Below are 11249 nucleotides of genomic sequence, written 5' to 3'. Positions count from 1 at the left end.
GCCCCAGGTAACCTCCCACACCTCTTTGCACATTGCGCACCAGAATAATGATTTGCAAGGGAAGCTAAACACACCCATTTGCCTCCAGTAATAAGTTGTTTGCGAATGCCTAAAGGTCTAATGAGAAATTTGATGTAGTCTAACCATTAACTGGAGCCTAGGTTAGCTATACGTTATAACTACGGTGAACAGATGGATTATTAGCAGTTCATCTGGCTGCCACTAACTAATATCTACCTCACAACCGTTGTCATTATCTCATAACCTAAGTCGTTTTTTTCCCTCCAAATACTCATGTATAGACAAGGTAATACTGTATATTCCTCAAGTATAATGGAATAAATAATGTTTTTCTCTTTTATTTACTTTTCAGATGCAAGTAAGTCACCAAACCTACACTTTGCACATTGTACACCAAAACTGCTATCTACAAGGGAAGCTCAAACCCTCAATTGCACACTGTCCCCAGCCAAAATACTTCAGTTATTGTCTCTCTCAAAGTCTTAGATGAAGCCGGATGGCTACGTTATTACTACAGTAGATGGATTATTAGCAGTTCATCTGGCTGCCACTAACTAATATCTACCTCACAACCGTTGTCATTATCGCATAACCTAAGTCGTTAGCACATTATACACCAGAAAATGATCTATTGTACATGGGAAGCTCAAACATTAAGTACTCAACTGCATCCAGCCAAAGGAGTCAGAATTTTCCAAATAACTGTTTCAGTTGATTCATAATATATTTTTGTTTGTTTTGTTTTATTCATTTTTTCCTTTCGAACACATTATTACAGGTTACATCGATCACATCATATCATTTGTAACAATGACATACGAAAGAAGGGCTGACGGGTAGAAGCCATGGCTTATTAGTAACCCGTCCCCATCGATTCTTGCTCTACGCACGAATAAGTGGTTAAGAAAATGAATGGATGATTTTACTACGACATACTATATTTGTGTATTTAAATCAAATAAATAAATGATGTAGAATAAAGGAAACGGTTGTAAACTAGATTAGAGTTAATTGCTGTAAAAGTAAATACAGTAACTAATTTATATACAGTAAATACTTGTAAAAAAGGCAATAATGTACTGAGATTAGCTGGCAACTTTTTTGCCACTTATTTCTTGTAAATTCTAGAGTCAATTCGTTACAGTGCAGCCAAACTTTTGTTGTAGTTGATTCATAATATCGTTTCAAGAATTTACGGCTAGCTAGCTACATTACAACTATAATTTTAGCATGTATTATTATCAGGGACTTGCGGTCAGAGGCAGGTAGGGGAGGCTCCTTTACCTTACTCCGTCCTGCGTGTGAAGAGTAAAATAATAATGATTATTATTATTATTACATGAAATAGCCTAGCTATGTTATAACTACAATATAAGGATGCACTACTTGCCGTTCATCTAGCTGCCACTTCTCAACCTTCATCATTATCTCATAACCAAAATCATTTCCACTTTTTTTCACAAAATCCTAATGTATAACCAATGCTGTACATTCCTCAAGTATAATGGGATAAATAACATGTTTTTCTCTTTTATTTCCTTTTCAGCTAACGACGACATAAGTAAAGTCCCACACCTACACTTTGCACATTGTACACCAGAACAGTGATCTACTTGGAAAGCTCAAACCCTCAAGTGCCATTGCCTCAGAAACATGGAACACACATAGAAAATTATCGGGAACACTGATCCTAACTGAAAAAATTATTTACTGATTTTAACACGGATTGGTTTGTTACAACTTACAAACAGACATGCAGTTATGTTACCAGTGGTTACATTTATAATCGGGGCTTTCATAACCAGGTTAGCAAAAAATAAAAAACGTCTACGATGGGAGAACTTGTTTTAAAGTACTAGTAGCTTGTTTTCAATCAAGATGTTGCTTTAAGTGTAAAAACTATAGAACAGATCAATGAACTTCGTCTTGATAAATCACATGTTTACATCGATCTGATGAAGGTAGCGGAGCATGTACACGGAAGATCGGAATATGCAAGTAGTTGACCAGAAATCTTCATTCTGGAATGTAAAGCCTTTTTATTTTTTTTACAGTGTGGTGTTGATTAAAGCACAATTAAAAGCTTTGAAAACAAATGTTCCAATTAAGGTAAAAATTTAAAAATAGAGGCTAATATTCTATTTTGGATTCATAGTTTTATTCTTGACTTCAAAAAAGCCCATGCCTCACCAGTCACATCATTGATTAATTAGTCGATCATTTTCCTTGCCATCATCAACTAATATATAAAGCTCTCAATTTCCCACATTCTACCACACAGTAATTTTAACAAATGTTTTCCACAAGTTGTCTAAAATCAAAACAACAGTTTGCTAAAGAAGACATGTCGGGCTTTTTCTTGAAAGGAACAAAATCTATTTTGACTACTACCACTCAGATGTGAAATAATAGAATTGTTGTCTTTTGTTGGTAGTTCTCCAAGAGGAACCCACTGGAGGAGGAAGAGGTACTGTGACATCACACGCACATGTGCTCACATGGTCCATGTACTGCCAATCACTGGGAGCAAATCTACTTGTTCATCAAAAACAACTAGCATTGCTGTGCCTTCACCAGTAGATGCCAGCAAAGCACAAATGGTTGCTATCACTCATGCGCTGTGAGAAAATGCTGTGAAAACTCACAAACAGACTCAGAAGCGTCTATATGTTATTCCACTTAATGGTTATAGTAGTCTAGATATCACTTTAATTGGGCTGATGACATAATATTGCCACTCAAAGAGAAAAACAGCAGTTTTCCATCGACATTATGCATAATTTTGTTGTGGACTAAAGCAAGTCACGTTCAACTAAAGAGTAAAGAAATAAGTAATTTAGTTGTTGTGTTTCTTCGTATTGCCCAACAGTGTACGGGCATATAAAAGCTCAGGTTATCCATGCCCTGGGAGTTAACGTGACAGAGATCATCCAAGTAAGTGCATGCAATACATGACGCGCCCAGCAAAGAAGTACACATTCTTGCTCTTATTATGAATGTTTGTTCTCTCACAGTTCCTCATTGATTTAACCAGTGGAATATGCCCGGAATGCGAAATTGAGATCAATACAACGGTAACCCAACAGCAGATCCTGGCCTTAGCCTGATGGAGTTCTAACTTCTCCATGTGCAACAGAGGAGATGCCAAGTGTTCCAGTTTATCAAGAGTGGCGTATGCTTGCCATGCACATAGGGAGGACTTAAAGGCATGCTCAACTAAATCTGACAATAAAAGAGTATACCGGCATATTGCTATGAGAAAAACTTCTTCTTTTTTTCAGATCTGGAATGACATGCAGGACAAACATAGTACCAGAATATTATTCATATTTTGAGTGAGTTGATTTTTCTGGACAAATAAGTTTTTGCACTTAATTTTGGTTTGCTGTGAATCCGTTTTGTGCCATCCTTGACCTTGAACTGTCTTTTTTATGTACGAGGGTATGAGGTTATTCTTTGATTATTTAAACCCTTTATGTTGAAGGCTATTTTTTTTTTTTAATACATGGGCCATTGAGAGATGCATTTGTCAGACGAGGCCCATTGAATTATCATGTGGTGCAACCAAAAAGAAATAGCCAATGTGGGACTTTTATTTTGAAATACATTTAAAGACAGGAGTTTGTATCATCCACAAGACAACCAAGAACCCATGGAAGCATCTATCAGGTTTGTCTCACAACTATGTAAAATAAATAAATAAATAACTTTTTAGCAACATGTATATATTTGGACATCATGTGGTATTACCTGAAAAAAATGTTTATATATATTTTTCCCCAACAAATTTATATTTTTATTATAATTTTACTTGATGTTTTGTTTAGTTTCGATGGTGAATGTAGCCACAACATGGCTAAAGGAGCTTGGGGGCGGGGGGGGGGGGGGTTATTGGCCCAAAGTGCCCCTTTATCTATTTATTTATAGTTTAAAAAAAATATATATATATATATATATATATATATATATATATTATGATTTGTTTTTCCTTTGTTTGTGAAAGTAATTTTGTTGCCTTGCAAGACTAAAATTCAGCAACATAATTTGCATAAAACAAATGATTATGATCTTGGATGACGCGCTCTCATTCGAAGCCAGGTCGCTCACCGCTCCACCTTCTGTCAGGAAGTTGTTCGCCATAAAGTTGGCTCTGAGGGTACGAGGAACATGTATCCCACACTTTCATAAAGACCACGATCCTTCCCATCCACTTTCGCCACTGCAAAAATCTCCGGTGACCGGTGTACTGCTTCTGCTACAACTACTGATGCGTGTAAGGTACACAGAATATGTCGGAATTTGTATCTAGCTCAGAATTTTACTAAACCCCCCTTCCTGAAGACTCCAACTCAGCAAGGCAGACATTGTATTGATGCTATCCGCTAATCATGTAAACAATGAAGTCACACGTTTTGTTATACTTTAACAAGGGCTGGCAAGCGCTAGGGGCACGTAGGTCTGGGTTGCGAGCAGCACGGGTCTAACCGCGCTGTAAATAAATAAATAATGAAGCTTCTGCTCAATGCGAAAAATAAAACAACTCTCAGTAGATGTTTGTAACTTTTTTTCTGTTAAGCTATATAAGTCTTGTAGTATGTATGTACTCAATTATAGCTGAATTGAAATGTACTTTAAAGGGATAGTTCGGGGGTTTGGACACGAATCTGTATGGCAGCCGCCATCCTCACCTAAAGTGGTGTGGATCAGCACTGACAGTGTCCTGTGACTCGAGACATGGTTTGGTGTCGGTACCGGATGTGATCGGTCTGCTAGATTGTATCGGGGTCGCCTACAGATGATGTCACGCTACAGGATTGGCTGGAAATTGTCCATTGACATTTGTTCAATAAAGTTATATGATAAAAAAATTTGACGGTAAAACATTGGAAAGAAATGATTAAATATGTTATTGAAATATACAAATGAATGGACGGAAATTGTAAAAACGTGAATAAACCTAAGAATATAAAAGCAAGATACTTTAAGATTAAAGAAATAATAAAATTGATAGAAGCGCCTTCGCGCTTGCCGGTGACGTCACTAATGCAGCGCTAGCTAAATGCGCGATTTACTTCGGTTTGGTTTCTTTTTTACTATCTTGGCCAATTGATTAGGTACACCCAGGATTCTGGTCAATTCATTAGGTACACCCTGGATTCTTGCCACTCCGCCCACCCAGGGCGGCGGCCATCTTGGCCAATTAATTAGGTACACCTTGGATTCTCGCCACTCCGCCCACCCAGGGCGGCGGCCATCTTGGCCAAATAATTAGGTACACTAAGGATTCTCTCCCCTCCGCCCACCCGGGGCAGCGGCCATCTTGGCCAATTGATTAGGTACAGCCAGGACTTTTCAGTCACAATTTTTTTTTATTTGATTCTTTTCCAAATTTGTAGCGTGTGACTATTACTGTGTTTTTTTTGCTGATTATGGTTTATTATTAAATACTATAACTTGTCCATTTCCTTTGCTAAAGTAAATGTTTTCTTTTATAATATTGATGAGTTCTTCAAGATGCGCAAACAGTGACTGTGCGCATGTTGTCTCCACAGTTTCCTCAGGGCACACATACACATATAAAAGTAATTTGTAAGATGTTAATTTTAAACCCTAGTTTTAAACCCTAACCCAAATAAAAAAGCCTAGTTTGAAACCCTAACCCTAATGTAAAACCCTAGTTTGAAACCCTAACCCTAGTTTAAAATCCTATTTTGTAACCCTAACCCTAGTTTAAAACCCTACTTTGAAACCCTAACCCTAGTTTAAAACCCTACTTTGAAACCCTAACCCTAGTTTAAAACCCTACTTTGAAACCTTAACCCCAAGTTTAAAACCCTTCTTGAAACCCTAACCCTAGTTTAAAACCCTACTTTGAAACCCTAACCCTAATCCAAACCCCTACTTTAAAACCCTAACCCTAGTTTAAAACCCTAACCTTACTTTGTAACCCTAACCCTAGTTTAAACCCCTACTTTGAAACCCATACCCTAGTTTAAAACCCTACTTTGAAACCCTAACCCTAATGTAAAACCCTAGTTTGAAACCCTAACCCTAATATAAAACCCTAGTTTGAAACCCTCACCCTAGTTTAAAACCCTACATTAAAACCCTAACCCTAGTTTAAAACCCTATTTTGAAACCCTAACCATAGTTTTAAACCCTACTTTGAAACCCTAACCCTAGTTCAAACCCCTACTTTGAAACCCTAACCCTTGTTTAAAACCCTACTTTGTAACCCTAACCCTAGTTTAAAACCCTACTTTGTAACCCTAACCCTAGTTTAAAACCCTAATTTGAAACCCTAACCCTAGTTTTAAATCCTACTTTGAAACCCTCACTCTAGTTTAAAACCCTATTTTGAAACCCTAACCCTAGTTTAAAACCCTACTTTGAAACCCTAACCCTAGTTTGAAACCCTAACCCTAATGTAAAACCCTAGTTTGAAACCCTAACACTAAATTGAAACCCTAGTTTTAAACCCTAACCCTAATGTAAAACCCTAGTTTGAAACCCTAACAATAATATAAAACCCTAGTTTGAAACCCTAACCCTAATGTAAAACCCTAGTTTGAAACCCTAACCCTAGTTTAAAACCCTATTTTTAAACTGTTCAGCTCATTGAAATGTTAGTTAAAATCAAATGTGTGTGCGTGAATGTGCATGTTTCTTTAAGGGACAGTAAGATACTTTTAGTTGATTATGGTTAACTTCCACATTTATTGACCGATTGATGTTCAGCTCATTTACATTTAAAAAAAATAATAAGTTTAAAAAAACACACACAATACACACACATTATTATTATTTTTAAATGAAATGGAATGGACTGCTATTTAAATAGTGCTTTTTTAGCTATACTGCCTGGTCTGTCACTTTTGCATAGCAACTGCCTCAGCCAATCATCTCTCACTGTTGAGCTCAACTCACCCCCTTTTTTTCTTGGTGTACTCAAGGCTTGGCCTATCTACGACTACTACTATTGCAAATACTATTACTACAACTACTATCTTGGCCAATTGATTAGGTACACCCAGGATTCTGGTCAATTCATTAGGTACACCCTGGATTCTTGCCTCTCCGCCCACCCAGGGCGGCGGCCATCTTGGCCAAGTAATTAGGTACACCCTGGATTCTCGCCACTCCGCCCACCCAGGGCGGTGGCCATCTTGGCCAATTAATTAGGTACACTAAGGATTCTCTCCCCTCTGCCCACCCGGGGCGGCGGCCATCTTGGCCAATTGATTAGGTACAGCCAGGACTTTTCAGTCACAAAATGTTTTTATTTGATTATTTTCCAAATTTGTAGCATGTGACTATTACTGTGTTTTTTTGATGATTATGGTTTATTATTAAATACTATAAATTGTCCATTTCCTTTGCTAAAGTAAATGTTTTTTTTTGTGATATTGATGAGTTCTTCAAGATGCACGAACAGTGACTGTGCGCATGTTGTCTCCACAGTTTCCTCAGGGCACACATAGACATATAAAAGGAATTTGTAAGATGTTAATAAAATTTGGTTAATGGTGTAAATCAACAAATTCAAATTGGAAGGTTCATTTAACTAGATTGTTTTATGTTCAATATACTTTTAAAAAAAAAATCAGTGACATGTACAATGTAGCCAATAAAAAAATATATAATACTGGATATTTTGTAGAAACATTTCATCATTTGTAAAGATTTGTCTGTGTTGAATAATTTAGACAGGTGATAATTGCTGAAATTAAAATAACAGATTCATCAGATTTTTTTAAATGCATAGTAATTAAAATATGTGTCACTCCCTTAACACTGAAAACAAAGATATGAATTAGACAATGGTTGGTTCTTTTTAGTGGTTAAAAAAGTGGATGTTTGAATTACAATTTTTATCTTTTTATATGTATTTATTTTTTTATGTTGATGTGCAAAAAACACATACAATTGGTCAAGCAGCGCATCCACCACCAGACAGCCTGTCCTGTATGTAGCAGTATGTCCTACTCGCAACCCGCGAGTGTTGTATGACACAATCCGCATTATTGAACCTTGCACGCAGCGCAGTTGCCCCCTTAAACTGGTCTCCTCGGATGCAGCGCGCTCCAACCTCACCATCCGGCTGCAACCCATCTTGTGATAGTTGGGACTTCGCGTTGTCTTCTCTCGCGCGTTTTTTTCTAATCCTAACCCTGATTGGTCCGCTTTTTTCCCTGTCTGTGCTGTGGCCAATGACATTCGCTTGATTTTGGAAGGTTCTAGACGACGGACCCCTCTTGCTGATAGTTGGAGTTCGTGTTGTCCTATCTCTTTTCCCTGATTGGTCGTTTTCTGCTTGTCTGTGCTGTGGCCAATTAAAGACGCATGAATGAGACTATTTTAGAAGGTTCTCGACGACGGTCTCGTCCCATTTCATCTCGTCTGAGGTAAGTGTTGCACGGCAGTTGTTTGTAGTCTGATGTATAATGCTAAATAAGTGAGATTTTGCAAGTTTTCCCCCATCTTAAACTACATCACGTTAATACTGGCAATGTATTGAAACGTATTTGATGTGTTTGAACGTTGTGTTATCCGGCTGCTGTTTTAACAAGATAGGTAAAGACATGGTAGCCTGCATGCTAACTACACCTGCTAGCGCTAGCTAGAGCTAGCAGATCTCACTTTAAGGTTTTAATGTGCAGTAAAAGAAAACAAAAACAAAGAAAAGTTTGAGTAGGCTCTCGTTGCTACAATATACAGTAAGGCTTTTGTCTATTCTGTCGTCGTTGTGGTGGGGGTGGGGGAGGGGGGCGTCGGTTGTTGAGTTGCGTGTCCTGCTCGATCGTGTAGCGGAGCGGCGCCGATGAGGGATTTTGGAAGTATTTTACACTGTTAAATGACCTTCATTGAATGACTACAGCACACATTTGTAAATTGTCAAAGCTGCCTTTATTTTCCCCCTTGAAAGATTACCGTTGGTTTCTGTAGCGATCGTTTTTTTCATGGCCATCCAGAATATCCATCCATTTTGCCAAACCGTTTCACCTCATGGAAATTAATCTAAAAGAAAAAAAAAGTAACAATGTTATTACAATACCGTTTTCTTTGTTAATAAGTAAACAAGGAAGTCTATAGTGGATCCATTTTTTTCTATTGTTGAGGATTTATTGAAGGCTCTGCTCACCCCATCCATTATTTATAATCAATGTGTGATGTTACTATACTTCAATTGATGACGGTTTCTTATTTTTATTACAATGACACCACTGCCTCATTAGACTCAATGTACATTTTTAATGTTTCATACACATCTGAGATTAACTACAAATTTTATCTTGAATGTTTTAGCGATGCACTGAGCACTGTGCGAATTGGAAAGCTGCTGACCGTGATACTTGGATTTCAAACCTTCAGCACCGCCTTGGACTTCCACCTCATCTACCTGCTTCCATCTTGCCCTCAAACAACATAATACATATATAAGATCTACATCACAGAGTCTAGAACGCAAATACAGCTGAACTTGCACTCAACAGCACATTACAAACACTCTAATATCATTACTTTACTATTTTGTTGTGTTTAAATTGATTTCCTTTTTTTACTGCCAGTTTACTTTTGACTTTGTCTTGGGAAGTTTTTTTTCTTTTCTTTTTGCTTACAGTAAAGGTTGCTGTAGCAGCATGCCGCGGAAGGGGAAGCGTTCCGAGGCAGCCAAGCGCCGATGGAAGAAGCTGGACCTTGCTGCTCCGGAACTGAGCCCAAACATCGCACCCCAGCAGGTACTTTGCCTCTATTCAATTCTGCACTTGGCGGTGGTGTATTCTGTGTTGAGTTATTTTGAGTCACACTGCTAGGTCCTCAATGTATTTTGTTTTCAGCCTCGGTCCCCACCCTCTGCCACCAGTGATGGGACCACGATGCAGTCTCCAGTTTTTTATTTAGAAGGCCAGAGTCCGAACTTCAGCTCCAGCCAGTCGGCTCGCCACTGTGGACGCCCGCTCCCCACCGCATACCTCTACTGTGGCTGCCCACCAGGTATGTTCCACAGCAGGCAAAATGCAATTAACTTTGTTAATGTGCAATACACATTATTTCCGGCTACAAATATAGAGTCAAGCAGAAAAAAATGCTAAAATGCTTATGTTAAAAGCAGTCTGTGTATTCAAGACACTCATTAGTAATGTAAAAAAAATCCTTTATTTAAAATGGACTACCAACATGTTTCAACACAAGATTGTCTTCACCAGGGCATAGTTTGACAAATATAGAGTGTATGACTGAGCGATATTTGTGCATTGCTTTATTCATGTCAAACTAATTCTGAATTTAATTGTGATGAAGTCTGTTTTCTACAAGATTTCAAAAATTTTACTGATGTCAAAAATAAACTCACTAACATTGATCACAAATTTGTGAGATGCCGAGCCCGGACACAGATATTTCACATGGTTTCTTTTAAGTTACATAGACCAGATGTAAATAATAATAACTAAGACGGTTATATTTAACAACTAATGTTTTGTTTTAGACTTCATGTCTATCTAAACAGTGTATGTCATTGTTTTGTCAAAAACATATTTCTATATACTTCCTTTATACTATAATCTAATCTGGTACAATCTGCTGCCTTTCTGCTCATGTATTTGATCAGAAAATTCTAGCAAAATTGAGCAATTGTGACTGTATTTCAGACACAAACAAAAGTATCAGTTAAGTCCTTGAATCTCTTTTGTGATTAAGAATTTCATTAATAAACCTGGCCTGAATTAACATCACTTGTATGTACAAAATACCTGGTCAATTTTAATTGAAACTAATTTAACCATTACAACCTATGTTTGCTTTTTACTCTATATTATGGTGACTGTCATGTTTTGGGTTCTGTTTTCCTTGTGTGTCTCCCTTGGTCTTGTTTAAGTGTGATCCTGCCCTTCCTCGTGTGATCCAATCAGTGCCCTCAGCCACTTGTGTCTTGCCCCAGGTGTGTCTTGTTGTGTCGTTAGTCTGTGTATTTAGTCTGCTGTCTCCCCTCTGTCTGTGTCGAGTCATTGTTGTATTTCCCCCTGTGATGCTGCCCGTTTTTGCCTTGAAGTTTCCCCCCATGTCATGCTGCCCGTTTTGCCTTGTTTTCTCCATATTATGTTTTTCCGTGCAATTTAGATCTCACCTTTTGTTTTGTAGAAATTAAAATCCCCTTTTTGATTGAGCCTCTGCCTCCTCGCCCTGTCTTCCCGCATTTGGGTCCTCAAGCTTCCCCTCCTTGACAG

The sequence above is a fragment of the Leptonotus elevatus genome, chromosome 2 (genome assembly GCF_054856555.1).
Source record: "Leptonotus elevatus isolate MCC_2025b chromosome 2, RoL_Lele_1.0, whole genome shotgun sequence".
In the NCBI taxonomy this organism is placed as follows: domain Eukaryota; kingdom Metazoa; phylum Chordata; class Actinopteri; order Syngnathiformes; family Syngnathidae; genus Leptonotus; species Leptonotus elevatus.
Note: the sequence above shows the minus strand (reverse complement) of the source record.